The sequence below is a fragment of the Leucopleurus acutus genome (genome assembly GCF_964270905.1).
Source record: "Leucopleurus acutus genome assembly, chromosome: 12".
Classification (NCBI taxonomy): Eukaryota; Metazoa; Chordata; class Mammalia; order Artiodactyla; family Delphinidae; genus Leucopleurus; species Leucopleurus acutus.
The window spans coordinates 31,955,212-31,974,125 of NC_139154.1; the positions used below are offsets into that span (position 1 = coordinate 31,955,212).

The window sequence follows — 18,914 nt, forward strand, 5'->3', positions numbered from 1 at the left end:
ATGAGAAAGAAGAAAAACGGGATCTTTAGTCCCTCAGCTCGTGGGACCCTAAGAAATTGCCTCTGCTTCCGTGTTTATTCTCCCTGCTCCTCCCAATCTCGCTCACTAAGACCTTACTAACTTCCCTCTTGTCCTCAGGCAGACGTGTGATCCTATAGACCCAGGGTTTGTGTGCCCCCCAAGTTCATATGTTGAAACCTGACCCCCAGTGGGATGTTGCTAGGAGGTGGGGACTTTGAAAGGTGATAGGTTTAGATGAGGTCGTGAGGATGGGGCCCTCATGAATGGGATTAGTGCCCTTGTATTGATAAAGTAGACCCCAGAGAGCTCCCTCGCCCCTTCTCTGTGGGAGGACATGGTGAAGACTGCTGTCTGTGAACCAGAAATGGGTCTCACCAGACACCAGATCTGCTGGCACCTTGTTCTTGGACTCCCAGCCTCCAGAACTGTGAGGAATAGATGTTTGTTGTTTAGAAGACACCTAGTCTGTGGAATTTTTGTTAGGGATACCTGGATGGACTAAGATAGGCAAAATGGCTCGTCACCAGTCACACTGGGGTGAACCCACTCTGCTGATCATCTTCAGAGACCCTTATAAGGTCATGTTCCCAGACGCTGGGACCTAGGAGTTCAGCATATCTTTTGGGGACACAGTTCAGCCCATAACACACATCTCCCAGTGCCATGCAGTACATGTGCATATGTCCTTGTATGTTACTGTATGTCTGGCCAGCAACACAACACTCCCTGTGTCCTCTGTGACAAGCCATGGAAGAGGCTGGTGGCTGGCCTTGGTTCAGCTGCTCTGACAACCCAGGGTCTCCTGTGTCTGCACCATCTTGCCCTGGACCCCGGGGCCAGATGGCTCTCCAGGCTGCACTCACACCCGTGTTTAGGTAGCCGGAGAGGTGGGGCAGTTGGTGTCAGATCCATTTGTCTTTCTTTATCATGGAAAGCACCCTTTCCAAAAGCACCATGGCTGCCTCTGTTTCTGTCTCATTGCGGTGGGCTGGACGGCAACTCCAGGGAGTAAGAGAAGCTGAGAACGTGAGAGACCACGGGAGCAGGGAGAGCGTCCCCGAGTGGACGGGACAGGACAGAGCTTCCGGTGTGGTGCATGGCTAGACTGTGATTTAATACAATGTTTTTGCTACTGTCACTTGCTCTTCTCTGAAAGGCAAGAATCCATATGGGATGAGATCCAGACCACTGTGCACGTGGCTTAAATGTTCGTGGTGTCTCGTCAGTGAAGTGCAAGCACCCCTGAATCTCCCGTGGATGTTTGTGGTTTGGGGTGCAATGAGGGCCAGGAAATCAGTCCAGTCTTGTTCATTTCTGTATCCCTCTAACACCTGGCACACGGTAGGTGCCCAGTAAATATTTCTTGAACTTAGTAGGCGTCTTTTTCCTTCAAAGATGTTCCAGTCCAGAAACAATCTCGTCATTCCTTCTTTCTTCTTGTTCATTCATTCACTTGGCAAAATGGTTTTGGTCCTGGGGGTTGAAAGGCAGATGAAGGAATAGACAGTGAGGGTGAGCCATGGAGGGTGGGGCGGGGGGACTGGTGAGGCGTTTCTAGAACAAGATAGGGTGTGCTGTTCAGTAATCAACAGGACGGACAGGTATCAATCTCGTAAACCTTTGTAATTTTATAAATTGCAGTTTCACTAAAAACAACCACTTGGGACACATAGGAATTTCCATAGAGCAACACGGCTCACTCTCCATTTCTCCTATTTGTGAAATAGCTCCAACGTAAGGTGCATGCTTTTTAATATGCTCAGTAAATATTTATTGAGCCCTCACCCTAAGCCAGGTCCTGGGCTGTGGAATGTGCAAACGTGATAAGTCTCTGAAGGAAATGTTTTCAGTTTGTCCTTCGATGAATGTACCCTTCCTATAGCAGAGTGGCCGGGAACAGTTCTTATCTGTTAATACTTTAATCACTCCTAGGATTCTTTTCCTTTGGCCTGAAGCCATGCTTCCTTGATAGTGACCTTGTTTTCTCCCTGTCTCCAGCCACATGCAGCTGGTCCAGCCTTTGTCCAGGAGGACCAGCTCAACAGCCCAAGGGGGCCGCTGGTTGGAGGCCTTGAGCTGTGTCCTGGGGCCTGACAGATAAGGCCTCTCTTTGGGGACTTCTTCCTGGTACAGCAGGAGCAAACCAAAGGCGGGCAGGCAGAGGGGAGTGCGGGTGGAGGTCCGGACTGTCCAGGCAGCAGCCACTGGTCCTGTGGGGCTGCTGAGCCCTTGAACTGTGGCCAGTTCCACGTGAACTGTGTCCTGAGTGTAGAAAGCATCTGGCTTCCAAGATCTAGTGTGAAAAACAGAATGCAAGATATCTCATTAATAACGTTGAAGTTGATTACATGTTGAAATGATTTTAGTTTGGCTGTATTGGGTTAAATATATTACTAAAATGAATTTCCTTTGCTTATTTTTACATTTTATTTTTAATGTGGATACCAGAACGTTTAAAATTACGATGCGGCTCTCCTGATATTTCCTTGGACTGATGGTCCAAAGGGACTTGGAGGGGTGAGTTTCTTTTTCAGCTGACAGACCTTGTGACCAGCCCAGCTCTGCCCCCTTCTAGAACCTGGCCACCCGGGGACTTGGCACTGGTGGGGCCGGCCAGGAGCGGGTCTGGGCCTGACTTGTGTCGAGTTTACTGTCACTGGACGGTTCTCTCTAGAGTTTAGTCCTGGATGCTTGAGATTCCTGCCCAGCCCGGCCCATCCTCTTCTCCACAGCCTTCACTATTCAGATTCAAGCATTCCACTGAGTCCATTCAGTACCAATTCAGATGCAAGTCCTGGACTTTTATGTTTTATGTGTAAAAGGAGGGGCTCGCCTTAGATGAACACTTTTCTTTACAAAGCTCCTTGATCATTGAAATCTGCCTCGACTGTCAACTTCCGGCCTCGGGTTAATAGCCGCCCTCCTGGTTTTCTCTCCCAAGTCCCCTGTGACTCACAGTGTCCACCTGGCTTGCCCTGGGACATCGGCTTCTGGCCACCCGCTGTCCAGGATCAGGTCAAGTGTATCCACCAGTCCTCCACCACTAGATGCCCAATGGAGGCTGGTTGAGAGAATCCTCTCCCACACGTCCCCTCTTGGTGAATCTTGCCACCTGTGCCTGGCCTGAGTCCACACATCTCGCCTAAGATGTTCTAGAGTGTTTTCTCCAGCTGGTCAGCCACCCACCCAGGCATCCTTCTCTAGCTGACCTCCGGAGAGCTGTCGTCCTCATTCCCGGCAACGGTGCCTGCCTTGTTTGCATCCCCGCTTTCAGAGCTGCCAGCTTTTTTTCCCCTGCATCTTTGAGATGTGTTTCTTTCGCCTGCCTTTTCCATTCTCTGGCCTGCTGTCCTTGGCTGGCTGTATTCCCCGCAGTCACTGGACACACTGCCATGGTCCAGGGCGACCCAGGATACCTCTGCCTCCACATCACCTGCTTTTCCCTGCATCCCAGGCTCACCTCCGTTTTCCTAACTCGGCACTCTGCCTTCTCCTGTGGTCATCCTGGCTCACCAGCTGCTTCTCTTCCTGCCGGTTCCTGGGAGCTCTGCGTGGCCCCTTTGGACCTCATCCTGGCTCTGAACTGCCCTGGCATTTTGTGGATGACACGGAGTTGAGTCAGCATCCTTTCACTCGCAATCACAGCAGGCACGGTGCCTAGGGCCTGCGAGCTTTGCAAAATTGAGTATTTTAAAATCCTGGAAACAAGTATTAGCTCCAAAGTATTATAAAAAAACAAGAAACAAAAAGAAGCCCAAAACCTGAAAAGCCAAAATTGATGGTAACACCCGTGTCGTGTTATGTCAACAAAATATAACTGTCATTTAGTCAGCTGAGAGTTAAGACACAGTTATATAGAAAATCATATTTAACCTGAAATGAGGGTACTTTTTAGTGTTTGGCATGATTCATGGTGGGGCCTCTGGGAGTAAAACATCCCTGAGGTAAGCACTGCTCTCCATGCTTTTGCCTTCTGAGATTCAGACTTCCCCATTTATTTATCACACGCGCCTCGCTAAATGGCAGGCCAGGCCTATCACTCATTTTTGAATTCCCAGCACAGGGCCTTTTACACCCAGCTTCAGTGTGCTAAACTTTTATCGCAATTCAGTACGTTAAAAACATAAATAAATAAGGGACATTAAGATACTGCCTGAAGGTTTAAAAGTTTTCTCTTTTTTCTGAAACACTACCATATGGTAGTTTTTAAAACCACTGACATTTATAAACTGACCCCACGTGACAAAAACCCTTCGATGAACTGCTAATAAAAATAATCATCTAGAAGCTGCAAATGTAGTTTGTATCATTTTAGCTTAGATTGTGTGTGGATCTTTCCTTCCATGGACCCCCATGTACTTTATACCACACTGCTTATCTAGAAATCAGTCTAGTTACAGTGTAACTACCGTTATGTGATAATAAATACCTTGGGTAGTAAGATAAAACATTTCTGGGTTATTTTTTTTTAATTGAAAAACAATCCTAAGATAAGTTAGCTACAGGGAACATTTGCTAATATGATGAAGTGAGCCCTGCTGCAGAGCAGGGAGCATTTAAATGTAAATCATGTTGCCTCAGCAGGAAGGTCTAATCTGGGGGAAGGGATGACTGAAGGATAAATGCATGATTTTTATTTGTAACCACATGATTACTTCAGACAGTTGCACTTTGGAGAATTTTGCTCAAGGAAATGATACTAAATCTGGAGAAAAAGAAGTGCTTGAGGCCCAAAGGCTCTTCATTTGTTTCTTTGTGTGTTTTTAATAATAGCCCCAAATGGCAAACATCTAAATATGGATAAGCAAATATCCCGCTCTTATTTGGTAAGATTTTTAGAGATTATGGTCATGGGAAAATGTTTAAAATATATCATTAAATGAAAACAATTATGAGACTGAATTTATGCATGATATGTGTACAAAGATGGAAAATATACTACAGAAAGGAAATCCTAACTCACAAGGATTGTGACATTTTTTTCTATTTTTGATTTTTTAAATTGTGGTTCTGTTTAATTTTATAGTGGAATTATTTCAGTTTAAAAACGTTTAATAATAAATTCTGCACTCCCCCCTCAAAAATTTTATTATTTCATATACAACAAATATATTTCAGCAATTAACTCTGTGTCTCAAGTGGACGTTCTGCTGCCAGGGCTTGAGAAATGAGTGTAAACTAGTAGACATCCCTTCTGTTAAACAAGATAAAGCAATACAAACACTGACATTTTTCCCGAAAGGGGGCTCTTTCGGGCTTGCTTGTAGCTAACGCCCCTGCATCCCAGCAGTGACAGTTCATGTCAGAACCATGACTCGCCCTGTGAAGTCCGGGCACCTCCTAGCCCTGTGGTTATGGTCACTGCCCGAGCTGAACGGAGCAGGACTGCAGGTCCGGTGGCTCAGAATCCTGCCCCAGACTTCACATCTCATCGGTCACTTCTGCAGAAACCTTTAACCTCTCTGTAAACGGTCCCATTTTATTCACCTAAAAAGTGAGACTAGTACTAGGGCTACTTCTTTTTTTTGGCTCCTCTGAGGATTTCATAAATCGCCAATGAGAAAACCTGAAGAAACGCCTTTAAGCTCTATCCAAAAGGCAGAGTCACAAATAAGTCTTCAGAATTCCACAGGGACGGGGGCAGCCAGGTACGAGATGTGAGGAAGTGGTGAGGGGTCTGGGAACTCGGACAAATACTGCCTCTAAATGCTCTCAAATTCCATCTGGGAAGCACGTCCTGGTTGGATACAATACTGCCCTTCTGGTCCACAGAAATGGAAAGTATTAGACCCATCAAGGCTGTTATTTTCTCTAGCTTTTCAGCTGTTTCTGTTGAGAACAGTCTAAATGAAATAATGCCACATTTCTTCCTTTCCTTATTTTTCTCTTTTGATTGTTGTTTTGCTTTAAATTTTCAGTGAAAATGCCCTAAACCACTGCATTGCTGGTAGACATGGCAGATACAGGCTATGGGCTGAGGTTAGTCCTACGTGCATTTCTTATTGAAAGCTCACACTCCTTATGTTTTATGTACCATCTTAACCATCACAATTTTAGCCTAGCTAGATGTTTATCAATTTTATTGATCTTTCAAAGAATCAGCTCTTGGTTTTGTTGCTTTTCTCTGTTTTGTTCTGTTTATGATTTCATTGATTTTTGCTCCAGTTTTTATGATGTCTTTTCTTCTGCTTGTTTTAGGCCTAAGTTGCTCTCTTTCCTCTAGTTTTCTAAAGAGGAAGCTTTGATTATTGGTTTTAGATCTTTCTTCTTCTGGCATATAGGCATTTAATGCTATAAATTTCCCTGTAAGCACTGTGTTTGCTACATTCTGCTCATCTTGATAAGTTATATTTTAATTTTCATTCAGTTCAAAATATTGTTAGTTTCTCTTGAGACTTCTTCTTTGGCCCATGTGTTATTTAGAAGTGTGCTGTTTAATCTCCAGATAGCTGGGGATTTTCCAGCTCTCTGTCTGTTATTGACTCCCAACTTAATTCCATTGTGAAGTGAAAGCATACTCGGTATGATTTTTGTTGTTTTTGTTAATTTGTTAAAATGTGTTTTATGGCTTAGAGTGCTCCATATGAACTAGCAGAATGTGTATTCTGCTGTTGGATGGAATATTCTATGTGTCAAATAAATCAAGTTGACTGTTTAGTGCTGTTCAGGTCAGCTATGTACTAACTGCATTTCTTCTTGCTGAATCTGTCCATTGCTGAAAGGAGTGGGGAAGCCTCTAGCCATAATAGTGGGTTTGTCTATTTCTCCTTGCAGGTCTGTCAGTTTTTGCATCTGTGTGTTGCCACTATGTTGTTAGTTTGCATACACGTTTAGTATTTTTATGTCTTCTTGGAGAATTGACTCCTTTATTGTTACGTAGTGTCCTTCTTTATCCCTGATGATTTTCCTTGGTCTGAAGTCTGCTTTGTTTGAAATTAACATAGCTATTCCAGCTTTCTTTTATCATTAACATGTTATGTCTTTCTCCATTCCTTTATTTTTAACCAGAGTCTTTTTATTTAAAGTGGGTTTCTTTAGACAACATATAGTTGAGTCTTGCTATTTTATCCACTCTGAAAATCTCTGACTTTTAACTGGTATGGTTAGACCGTTCACACTTAAAGTGATTATTGATATAGTTGGATTAATACCTACCATAGTTGAAATTGTTTTCTATTCATGACATCTGTTCTTTGTTTTTTTCTCCCCCTTTTTCTGACTTCATTCTATTTTATCTCCTCTATTGGCATATCAGTTATACTTATTTTTAACCTTTTTCAGTGGTTGTCCTAGAGTTTGCTATATATATATATATATATATATATATATATATATATGTATGTATGTATTCAATACACATATTTTACTAAACTAAGTCAACTTTCAGATAACACTACACCACTTTCTATGTAGGAAAGGTGCCTTATAGCAAGTATTCCTGATTCTTCTCTCCCTGCCCTTATGACTTCACTGTCATTCTTTTCCCTTATCCATATTCTGTAGTCACCCAATGCACTGTTGCTATTCCTGCTTTAAATAATTTTCTTTTAGATCAATTAAGAAAATTAAAAAATGAAACATTATATTTTACCTTCATTTATTTTCTAACTCTTTCCCTGTGTTTATGTTGATCTGTGTTTCTGACTTATTTTCTTTCTCTCCGAAGAACTTTACATTTTTTATGGTAGATTCCCTCAATTTTTGCTTGTCTGAAGAAGTATTTATTTTTCCCTCACTTTTTTTTTTTTTTTTGTGGTACATGGACCTCTCACTGCCGTGGCCTCTCCCATCGTGGAGCACAGGGTCCGGACGCGCAGGCTCAGCGGCCACGGCTCACGGGCCCAGCCGCTCCGCAGCACGCGGGATCCTCCCAGACCGGGGCACGAACCTGCGTCCTGTGCATCGGCAGGCGGACCCCCAACCACTGCGCCACCAGGGAAGCCCTTTCCTTCACTTTTGAGGGATAGTTTTCCTGGAAATAGAATTTTAGTTTGGTAGTGGCTTTCTTTCAACATTTTAAATAGTTCACTGCACTTACTTGCTTGTATGGTTTCTGTAGAGAAGTCAGATCTACTTTCTTATTCCTGCTCCTCTATAAGTACAGTGTTTTTTCTCCTTCATTTCTGGTTTCTTTCAAGATTTTCATTTGGTATTTGATTTGTGCAGCTGAGTATGGTATGCCTAGGAGTACATATTTTGGTATTTCTCCTATTTGATGTTCTCTGAGCTTTCTGAATCTGTGGTTTGGTGTCTGTAATTGATTTTGGGAAATTCTTGGCCATGCTTGCTTCAAATATTTTCCTCTTTTTTCTTTTTCTGGTGTTCTAATTACATATATGTCATATTCTGACATATGCCTATGTCCGTATGTATATTGAAATTTTCCTACAGTTCTTGAATGTTCTTTTATTTATTTATTTATCTATCTATTTATTTATTTATTTCTGTTTGCATTTTAGTTTGGGAACTTTCCTTCTGTTGAAATTTTCCTACAGTTCTTGGATGTTCTCTTCCTTCCTTCCTTCCTTCCTCGCTCCCTCCCTTTCTTTCTCTCTTTCTCTCTCTCTCTCTCTCTCTCTCTCTCTCTCTCTCTCTCTCTCTCTCTCTTTCTTTCTTTTTGGTTTGCATTTTAGTTTGGGAACTTTCTTTTACCTGTCTTCAAGCTCACTGACTTTTCTCTTCACTGTACTTACTCTGTTGATGAGCCCGACTAAGGCATTCTTCATTCTTTACAATGTTTTGTTTTCTAGCGTTTCCTTTGATTCTTAAAAAAAATTCCATCTTTATGTTTACATAACTGTGGGTGAAAAATGTCACCTGCCACATCAGTAGACAAAAGATGTTGTGGCCATCAAGCCATCAGCTGCTGCAGCCACCACCAACTGTGTACCCTGAGGGGATTTAGGGTGGAGAAAAGTAGGACACTGGCCCTGGATAGCTGAGGTGCACGTCAAAGGAATGATTTCGGGATGAGTCCAGACTCTCATATCTTCCCATACATAGAAAAGCGCTAAATTCATTAACTTGAGATGTCTGTTTTTTCTTTAGTTAACTGTAATCTTTTAATGTTCTGAAGACTGGGTTTTTGTCGCAAAACTCCTATGAATCCTGGTTCCTCCCTTCCCTCTTCAGAGCAGTCCCTCAGAGTGATTTGAGAGGCTGTCTCCCAGGCTTAAGTCCTCAGAAAATCCTCCAAATAAAACATAATTCTCAACTTTTAGGTTGTGCATGTTTTTTCAGTCCACATAACCCATTGGCTTTGTGTTTTGTCTACGCTGCCCCAAAGAACCCTTATTGTATTAACCATAGCTGTTTTAATCCCCCGTGTGATAATTCCAGTATCTGTGTCATGTCTGGGTCTGGGCTTGATGCTTGCGCTGTCTCTTCAGATTGCAATTTCTCTTGCATATGGTATGCTTTGTGGGTTTTTTGTTGATAGCTGAGCATGATGTATTTGTTAGTAGGAACTAAGGTAGAAAGCCTTTAGGGTGAGGTTTTATGTGAATGTTGGTAGGAGCTGAGCTGTGTTTAATGTGTGCTGTAGCTGTAGGTGCCAGAGGCTTCAAATTCCTCTCATGAACTTTTTTGTCTTCCCTGACGTCTTTGTGGTTTCCTAAGAACTTTCCTAAGCACTCATCATTAGAGAGTGTCTGTTTCCTGCAGCCCTCTCACCTGTAATTCACTGTTACCATACTGGTGCCCTGTTAATGGGCCTGTAAGTTGCGAGGCAGGGGAGCATTCTATACTCTCAACATTAAGCCTCAGTCTTTCAGCAGGACAGTGTACCTGGGCTGTGTTCTTCACAAGAGTTTCTTAGCTATTTTGCTCCTCCTTGGGTGAGACAGGGTGAGACAGGACTGGAGTGGAGTCATTGCTGTTCTTCAGGTTAGGTGAGGGCTGCAGAATGGGCCTGTGTTATGTAGACCATCTGGGCATATTTCAATTGGTTACTCTTCCCCTCTCCAAGCTAGAACCAGGAGCGAATTTTCTTGGTTCTTCACTGTGAGAACCTGGTGGGATTCCTAGAGGTCAAACCCACCAAAGCATGGGGGCCTCCTCAAGACTGTGGCCCCTAGTAGTTTCTTTCTCGCTCAGTCTAGTTCATACTCAACTTCTAGCAATTCATGAAAATTACCATGTAGGTGATCCTATCTGTTGTGGCCTAGAGGATTCTCCTTCTGGTGAGCAGATCTTGGCTGTGACTCTGTGACCTCTCCAGATTTCAGGGGATTGGTTTGCCCTGCGCCCTCAGTTTTCTGATGGGTCCAAAAAGTTTCTGATTGTGGGTTTGTCCAGCCCTTTCGTGTGAGAATGGGAGTGACAGCTCTTTATGTGTCAGAGCTGAAACCTCAGGTCTCCACCCTCACAGTTTTCTGCCCACATGTGCTATTCTGCGTTACTCTCCTTTGTTCAATAACAAACCTTGTGAAGGCGTTGGCTGTGAGACTGGAGAGGATATCAATGGAAACCAGGGCACTCAGAACTGCGGTGTGATGCTGGGGAACTTTGTGGGTCTGGGCCTTGACTTTTTAACCTATAAGTGAATGAAACCTCTGTTCCCTTCCAGCTTTGAATCTAACCTACTCTTCCTTCTAAATTACTCATGATACTTTGCAGGAGATTCTGCGTAGGGTAGGTGTTCGAACTTTTCTTCAGTAGGCTGATAACTTTTTGCCCTTTGAAGTGGAACATGATTAGCTGAATAATCTTTTCATGGCTAATTTCATTGTTCTGTCATTTATGGGACATGATATAATGGATTTACATATATTAGGCATTTAAATATTTTTGAAAAACGTAATGAATGACTTGAATGGAATTTTTCCAGGAAATATTGTATTTAAATTTTAGTTTTTAAAAATGAAGTGCAAAAGAACCCAGACACAAAGGGTCACATATTGTATTATTCCTTTTGTATGAAGTTCCCAGAATAGGTAAAACCATAGAGACAGAAAACCAATTTCTGGTTGCCAGGGACTGGTTGGACTGAGAGTGGAGATGAACTGCTTAGTAGGTAATGGGCTCTATTTTGGGGTGATGCGACTTACCTTGGAACTTGATTGAGGTTCTGCTTGTACAACATTGTGAGTGCACTGAATGCACTGAACTGTTAACTTTAAAATGGTTAATTCTATGTGAATTTGACCTCAATAAAAATCATATATAGCACATTAAAAATTCAAAAGTCTAACAGTATAAAAACTTTTACAGTACAAAGCAATTCTTCCTTCTGCCCCAGGCTTTTAATCTTCTGAACCAGATGCACCTGCTATCAGTTTCTTATATACTTCCACACCAGTCCCTCTCACCTCCCTTTTTAAGTGGGAAATGCTGCATATTGCTTTTTTTCTACTTAATTTGGATTTTTCTTTATCAGCACATAAAGATCCACCTTTCTCCTTTTCAGAGCTACATAGTCAAAGGAGTTATTTTCTAAGTTCTTAAAGTTGGCATGTGTTTTATCTCACCATTCTAAATAAACCATTCTTTCCTGTGGTAATGCCTCTACTATAACAAGCTGTTTAATCTGTGCCTAATTCAGTATCCAGTTGGGTAAATCAATCTGCTCTTTGTGAGCAGGTTTAAACCTAAGAATTAGCTTCATTTTTATGAGTCATTTCTTAGAATCAGGAAGGATGATGGTATTAGCCAAATGCCTTTTATCACAACAAGATAATTGAAAATCATTTAATTAATTGATAGTTAAGGAGCCAATGAATCTGTTCCATAGCTATAATTTGACAAATATCTCTATTGCTGAAGACCGTGTTTTATTTTCCCCCAGAGAAGACAAATGTGAAATAACTAACTGCAGGACGACTCCAAAGGGATGGCTGTGGGGCCCTCTGTCTCCCAGTGTGTGATGCTATTAGTATACAATACCCGTAGACAGAGATGGCTTTATACACGCCGGACAAGACCTCTATTCATCTCAGAGTCAAACAAATTGCACATACGAAAACCTCCACTTGCTGAGGCCACAGAAGCTGAACCGAGTAGAACTACACGGATTTTTGAATTAAGAACTTTCAAGCCCAGCAGCAACTGAAAGACAGTTCTTGATTTGGAAATTGAAAGATTGGGAAGAGGTAGAGGGACTGCCTTTGGATCTCTCTTGCGTACTCGTGTGTACGGAATCGTAGGTAAGTGGGAGGACCTCATTCTGTGAGCTGGAGTCTGTGCTGATAACCAGTGGAGTCTCAATGTCCGTTCAGTGTAGAGACAGACAGGAAGAAGGAAGAGCCTCCACTAACTCTAATCCCTGTGCCCATGGCAGAGCCAGTCCCGCTCTGAGGATTTGCTTCAGGGAGCCCTGGCATGCAAAGCAATGGGGCTTTTTGTGGGATTTTAATTCAGTTTGCAGTACGAGATCCTGTGTGAAGCCAAAGAAAAATAACTACTTTCTCTCAATGTGTAGCATCTCATGGGTAATAGACTACATCAAAAATCTTTAGTTCTAAAAACTTAGAGTTATAAGTGTAGAAAGTAAAACAAAAAAGTTTAATTAGGAATAAAATGAGGAATAAAATTCTCTTTAGTATAAAGTGATTACTGTTTTTTTCTACATTCTTCTAGAAAAATTTTGTGTGTGTGTGAGTGTATAACTACAACTTATGTTTGTGAATGGGATTATTATACACATTGTTATGTATTATGCCTTTGTATTTGCTGTTATGTCTTAGACGTCTCTTCACACCAGTGCCTGCAGGTCCAACTCCTTCTTCACTTATATGAAAGACACCATCTTATTTATTCAGCTTGTCCCTTTTGATGGACATTTAAGTCACTTTCCAGTTTTTATCTTGCAAAGAGTGCTGTGAAGCATTCTGTCATCTGCCCGTTCCCAAAGTGATACCTGGTTATTCCGACACCTGACATCCAGCACCCACTCTGATCACTATTGTTCCTCAGTGCAGCTAATCCTTTTGCTCCTGGTCTTCAGAAATACCTCATCCCCACAGGATCGTCAGCCCTACTTTCTTTTCAGCGTTCACTGCCACCCTTATGTCTTCAATCCTCTTCTTTCTGAAATGTGGCCCTTTCTCCCACTTTAGTAATCACCTGGCAAAGCCCATTTTTGGCTAAGTCCGTTTTCCTGCTACTGTGTGCCTGCACCTGAGCTGCTGTGTGGAGGTGAGGGAGTGCTCTGCCTGGCCCCCTGCCACCCTAGATCTGACCACAGTGCTCCCTCAGCAGGGCCAAGCAATCCTGCAGTATGTGTATATATATATATGTGGGTGTGCGTATATGTATTACGAAATTCTGAAGGTTTTGAGTGGTTATCGCTAACCCCAGTTTTTTCTTTTGTTTTTGTTTTTTTTGGCTGTGCCATGAGGCACCGCATGAAGGATCTTTGTTCCCCAAATAGGGATCGAACCTGTGTCCCCTGCAGTGGAAGCTCAGAGTCTTAATCACTGGACCACCAGGGAATTTCCCCAGTTTTTTTCTAATAAGCCTGGTTATTTTAGTGATTCCAGCTGTTCTTTGTTTGGTGAATTAATTTAGCAAGGAATAATCTTATATATAACTCACTAATAGGACCCATTTATATATTGATGTACATACAGTTGGTGAAATAATTTCTTTAATGCGTATTTTTGTACCAGGTTGGCTTTCTTAGGTTATTCCAAACAGTTGAGACCTTTGTTATTTGATGTAGCATCCCTGTTCCTATAAAAGGGTGAATTTATTAAATTTATATTGGAATGAAATTGAGATTCCAGAGGAGCACAGACTTAGGAAACAAGAAGCCTGGTCCTAGGCTGTGCTGTGTCATATTTCTTCCAGTGACAAAAAGTAATGTTTTTTATGTTTGATCACCCAGGAGAGTAATGTGTGGGCATAAAAGTTCCTATCAATTCTGATCTCCTTGAGAGCAGGATCATGGCAGATTCGTTTTTGTATCATTCCTACCCAGCATCTCAGCAGATGGTAGGAGTGCGAAAAAAAGGTTAATAACTGATAAATGTTTACTATAGGCGTTTCTGCTAAAACCCAGTACATATATTCCCAGTTCTCTGCAACACCAGCACTAAAAATAGCAGGGCTTGTGGGGACCTAGGATGGGGACTGACCGATCACAATCTGTGCAGCTCTGTAAGCAGAGCTCTGTGAAGGGCACTGTTTCATACCTGGAGGATTGAGCGAAGGCTGGAGGTGGCCACCACTTCCACGAAACATGTGATTGAAGAACCACCGTGGGAAACACTGCAGCACTTTAATACTTTAATCCCTGCTTGTTTGTGGAGCCCAGGCAATGCCAGCGTAAGGCAACCCCCAGAGTGGGGCTCTGGAAGGTGGGCAGGGGTTTTCCAACCTGCTGGCAGCCTGAAAACACACAGGCTCACAGCGTAGCCTCGGGGCAGAGAGCTCTGCGTGCAGCCTCTTTTCATGAACGTTTTTCTAATGTAGCTAAAAGTCTTCTGTTGTCACTGCAGCAGCTCACCGAGAGCTTTTCTTTCTTGTTGAAGATTATAGTTCCATTTACTGGCTCTTCGTACCTGGGAAAAATGGCAGAAACATGTAGTAAAGCAGACTTTTGTATTATCTTTTGTTTGAAGGATTCTTACTGATTGCCAAGTACAGGCAGAGAAAAGATGTGCAAACACAGGGTCATCTTTTCTGAAGTTGGTACCTTGATGCTTCAGGGCAGAGGAGGAGCTTCCTGCAGGTGGACAGGGTTGCTCTGTGCAGGGACCAGGTGACGGGCGGGGGTAGCTCAGAGGTTTTAGCCTCCACACTGAAGGCTGTACGCTTTGGGAGCTGGTCAGGAGCATTGCAGGAAAACTCACTTGCTCAGGCCACACGTGGGCAAAGCTTGTCATTTTAGTAAAAGCACAGGGAGGAAGCGCTAGCTCCAGAGGAGATGTGGATTTGTCCATTGGGATGTATCTCACGTCTACTCTGATGGAAACATCTGCTGCTCTCGGATGCCCTACTTTGAAGTGACTAGAAAGACAGAATTGATTTTGTTCTTTGCTTCCTGACCATAGATGCCTAAAAATAAGCCAAGTTCAGATGCTGGTGTTGCATTTCTGATGAGCAGATGCTGTACTTGAGGAGAGAGAAACTTGGGAAATTCTGGAGTTATTATGCCTTTACATTTTTTCCAGTTGATATATTTCTTTTTCAATAATAGTTTCATTGAGATGTAACTCATATAGTATAAAATTCATCATTTTGAAGTATAAAATTCAGGGGTTTTCAGCATATTCACAGAGTTGTACAAGCATCAGCATCATCTAACTCTAGAACATTTTCAGTTCCCTCCCAAATCCCTGATCCAATAGCCGTCGCTCCTTACTCTGCCTTGGCTCAAACCCCTGGAAACCATGAATCTACTTTCTGTCCCTCTGGATTTACCTGTTGTGGATATTCCATATACATGTTTTCTTGCAGTTTGTAGCCTTTTTGGTCTGACTTTTTTTTTTTTTACTTAGCATGATATATTCATAGTTCATCCTTATTGTAGCATTTCAAATCCGTTCTGTGGACATACCACATCTTGTTTTCACATTCACCAGTTGATGGACATTGGGGCTGTTTCCACTTTTTGGCTATTTTGAATACTGCTGCTATGAACATCCATGTACAGGTTGTTTGTGGACATTTGTTTTCCATCCTCTCGGGTGCGTACCTAGATGTGGAATTGCTGGGCCATATGTGACTCTGTGTTTAACCCTATGAGGAGCTGCCAAACTATTTCCCAAAGCAGCTGCACCACTTCAGTTTCCAGTAGCAATGTGTAAGTGTTCAGAATTCTCCACACCCACACCCATGCTTGTTATCTTCTGTCTGATTCTAGTCATCCTAGTGGGTGTGACGTGGTATCTCATTATGGTTTTGATTCGCATTTCCATAATTGAATAACCATGTTGAACATTTTTAAATGTGCTTATTGGGCATTTGGATATCTTTTTTGGAGAAATGTCTATTCCGATCTTTTGCCCATTTTTTAATTTGGGTTATTTGTCTTTTTATTGTTGATTTGAATGTGTTCTTTATATAATCCGGATACAAAGTCCTTATCAGGTACATGACTTGTATATGTTTTCTCCCTTTCTGTGGGTTGATGTAACTTTATTGATGGTGTTCTATAACACACAAAACTTTACAATTTTGATGGAGTCTCAGTTTATCTAACTTTTCTTTTGCTGTTTGTGCTTTTGGTGACATATCTAAGAAACTAGTACGTAATCTCAGGTCACAAGGATTTACTCCTATGCTTTCTTCTAAGAGTTTTATAATTTCTGCTCTTCCATTTAGGTGTACAATCCATTCTGAGTTAATTTTTGTGAAAGGTGTAAGGTCTGTGTAGAGATTCATTTTCTGAATGTCAGTATCATTTGCTGAAAAGCCTATCATTTACCCTCTGGGTTGTCATGGCACTCTTGGCGAAAATCAATTAACCATAAATGTATGGGTTTATTTCTGGACTGTCAATTCTAAGCCATTGTTCTCTATGTCTTTCCTTATGCCAGTATCATACTCTCTTGATTACAATAGCGTTTTTTTTGTTTTTTTGTTTTTGACATCCAAAAGTGTGAATTCTCCAACTTTGCTTTTCTTTTTCAAGGTTCTTTTGGCTATGTGAGATGTCTTGGATTTCTGTATGAATTTTAAGAACTGCTTGTCAATTTCTGCAAAAAAGAAAGCTGAGAATTTAATAGAGATTGCATTGAATCTGAAGACCTATTTGGGGAGTAGTGCTGTCTTAACAATATTGTCTTCCAACTCATGAGCACAGGATGTCCTTTCTGTTTACTTAGTTTTTAATTTCTTGTAATGATATATTGGTAGTTTTCAATGTACAAATCTTGCATATCTTGTTAAATTTATTCATAAGTATTTTATTCTTTTTGATTCTGTTTTGGTGCTCTTCTAACAGCAGCATATGTTATTTATCCATTGTACCAATTTCTGCCTTTTGATTGGAGCGTTTAGACCATTTAGTGTAACTACTGATAAGATAGAATTTATGTCTGCCCTTTTGCTGTTTTTCCTTATGGATCTTATGTCTTTTGTGTTCCTTTATTCCTCCATTTTGCCTTCTTTTGTGTTAGTTTCTAGCATACCATTTTAATTCTGTTGTTCATGTTTTATACATTTTTCAGTTGTTTTGTTAGTGGTTGCCCTGGGGATTACAGTTAACATAATCTTGCCTTATGTTTAAACTTTTCTATGGCCTTAAACCTCTGCCTGTAGGAGTCCCACCGGGGCAAACCTGAATGACTGTGATTGGAAAAGGAGGGGACGGAAATGGAGACCCAGGGACACATTGTTATCTGAGAATTGTCTGTGTTGGTAGATTTATCTGTTAACTTCTTTGTGGAATTTGGTTACCTATACCATAAACCTTAGTTTCTTCTCCGGTGGTACCTTCCAAATGTTGATCAGATTAGATTTCTAGTAGTTATATCAATAGCTTACCCCCTTGGGTTGGGGATTTGAAAAGCTGATGCTGGGTTCTAAATCAGCACAATGATCTTTGCTGCCCCCTGCCACCCCCCCAACCTGCTCTCTAAGCTCCTGTGCCCTTCTCCTGCTCCCCAGGTGTTCACCCTGCTGAGTCTGATACACTCCCCATCCCCCAGGTCTGCAGGGACCCCAGTGCCAGAGATCTTCCCCCACTACTCCAGATGGGCAGCCTGCCATGAGAGGGAGGGCCAGCTGAGCACATCAGGACACCAGGATTTGGCCAGAAGACCGTTCCTCTCCTCCCATCAGGACTTTTCAAAGGTAACTCTGACATTGGAAAATGAAAGCTTGAAAACCTTCATTTATGTCTTCTTGGTGGGCTCTCAGGCCATTGTTGGGAAAGACCCCAACCTGGATGGGTTTTTCTTTACCTCTTAAAACACACCAAATAAGCAATTGCCTAGTTTGCTTCCCCTGAATGAGTTTTGAGGATGGTCTTCGACATATTATGTTAAGCGGTTATAGTAATTAATATGTTACAAAGGCTACCACACGGGTCCTCATTTTCTGCTTTTAACAAGCTCATGAGGCTCTTATTGCTAGTCCGGTTTTGTAGACCAGGAAACAGGTTTGGAAGATCAAAGTGACGTCCCTAGGGTCTCAGTGATTCATTAAGTTGTCCAGAACATATGGATTGAGCAGCCGTATTGCGCCAGGTGCTGTTCTAACCCAGGACCCACGGTGAGCACAACGGACGCAAACTTCTCTCATGGAGATTCCAGGTTGGCGGGGGCGGCGTGTGAGTGGAGGGTGGGGACAGGCACCAAGAGACTGACCACCATGTGAAGAAGTAAATTTCATGTCTCATTCCCAGGCATAAGTGTTGTGGAGAAAATAAAAAGCTACCAAGTTTAGAGGGGTGGAGTTTTAAATGGAGTGCTCCGGGAGGTCTCATAAAAAAGTCAACATTTGAACGTGGATTTAAGGAAGTGTGGGAATTAGCCATTTAACCGACTGGGACAAGAGACTTGGAGCTAGAAGAAAAGGTGGGTGTGAAGGCCCAGAGTCCAGTCTGTGCATCGCAGCACGTTGGGGGAACACCGAGAGGCAGGGAAGCCAGCAGAAGCAGTGAGTCGGGCGGTGGGGTCAGACAGTGGTCAGGAGGTAACAGAAACCTGTTAGCATCGCGGGCTATTGGGGGGAATTCTAGGCTTTACAACGGGAAATCAGTGCAGTGTTTTAGGCAGAGGAGGGACGGGATCCCTTTTGATAGGCTCATTCTGGTATCAGTGTTGAATGATGGGGGGTAGACCAGGAGACCACTTAGAGGTCATTAGAGAAATCCATTGTAGTAAGTCAGACAAGAGATAATTTGGTGGCCTGCGCCACTGGTAGCCGTGGAAGTAGGGAAACGTGGTCACATTCTAGATATATTTTGAAGAAAGAGCCTTTACGATGTCCTGGCAGAATGGGTG

The 18,914-nt window shown here is 42.4% G+C and overlaps 1 protein-coding gene across 4 annotated transcripts in view; it reads left to right on the forward strand.

Moving 5' to 3' along the window:
• Positions 1-18,914, forward strand: part of RNF144A (ring finger protein 144A) — a 111,741-nt gene that overhangs the window by 6,501 nt on the left and 86,326 nt on the right. For 2 of the 4 annotated variants that reach the window (XM_082851327.1, XM_082851330.1), the window contains exon 2: positions 17,616-17,760. The exons of 1 other annotated variant lie outside the window; for it this stretch is intronic. The gene's annotated coding sequence lies outside the window, so the exon portion shown is untranslated. Of the gene's footprint in view, positions 1-17,574; positions 17,761-18,914 lie in introns of all 4 variants that reach the window. One more of the 4 variants, XM_082851328.1, reaches the window with a different exon arrangement.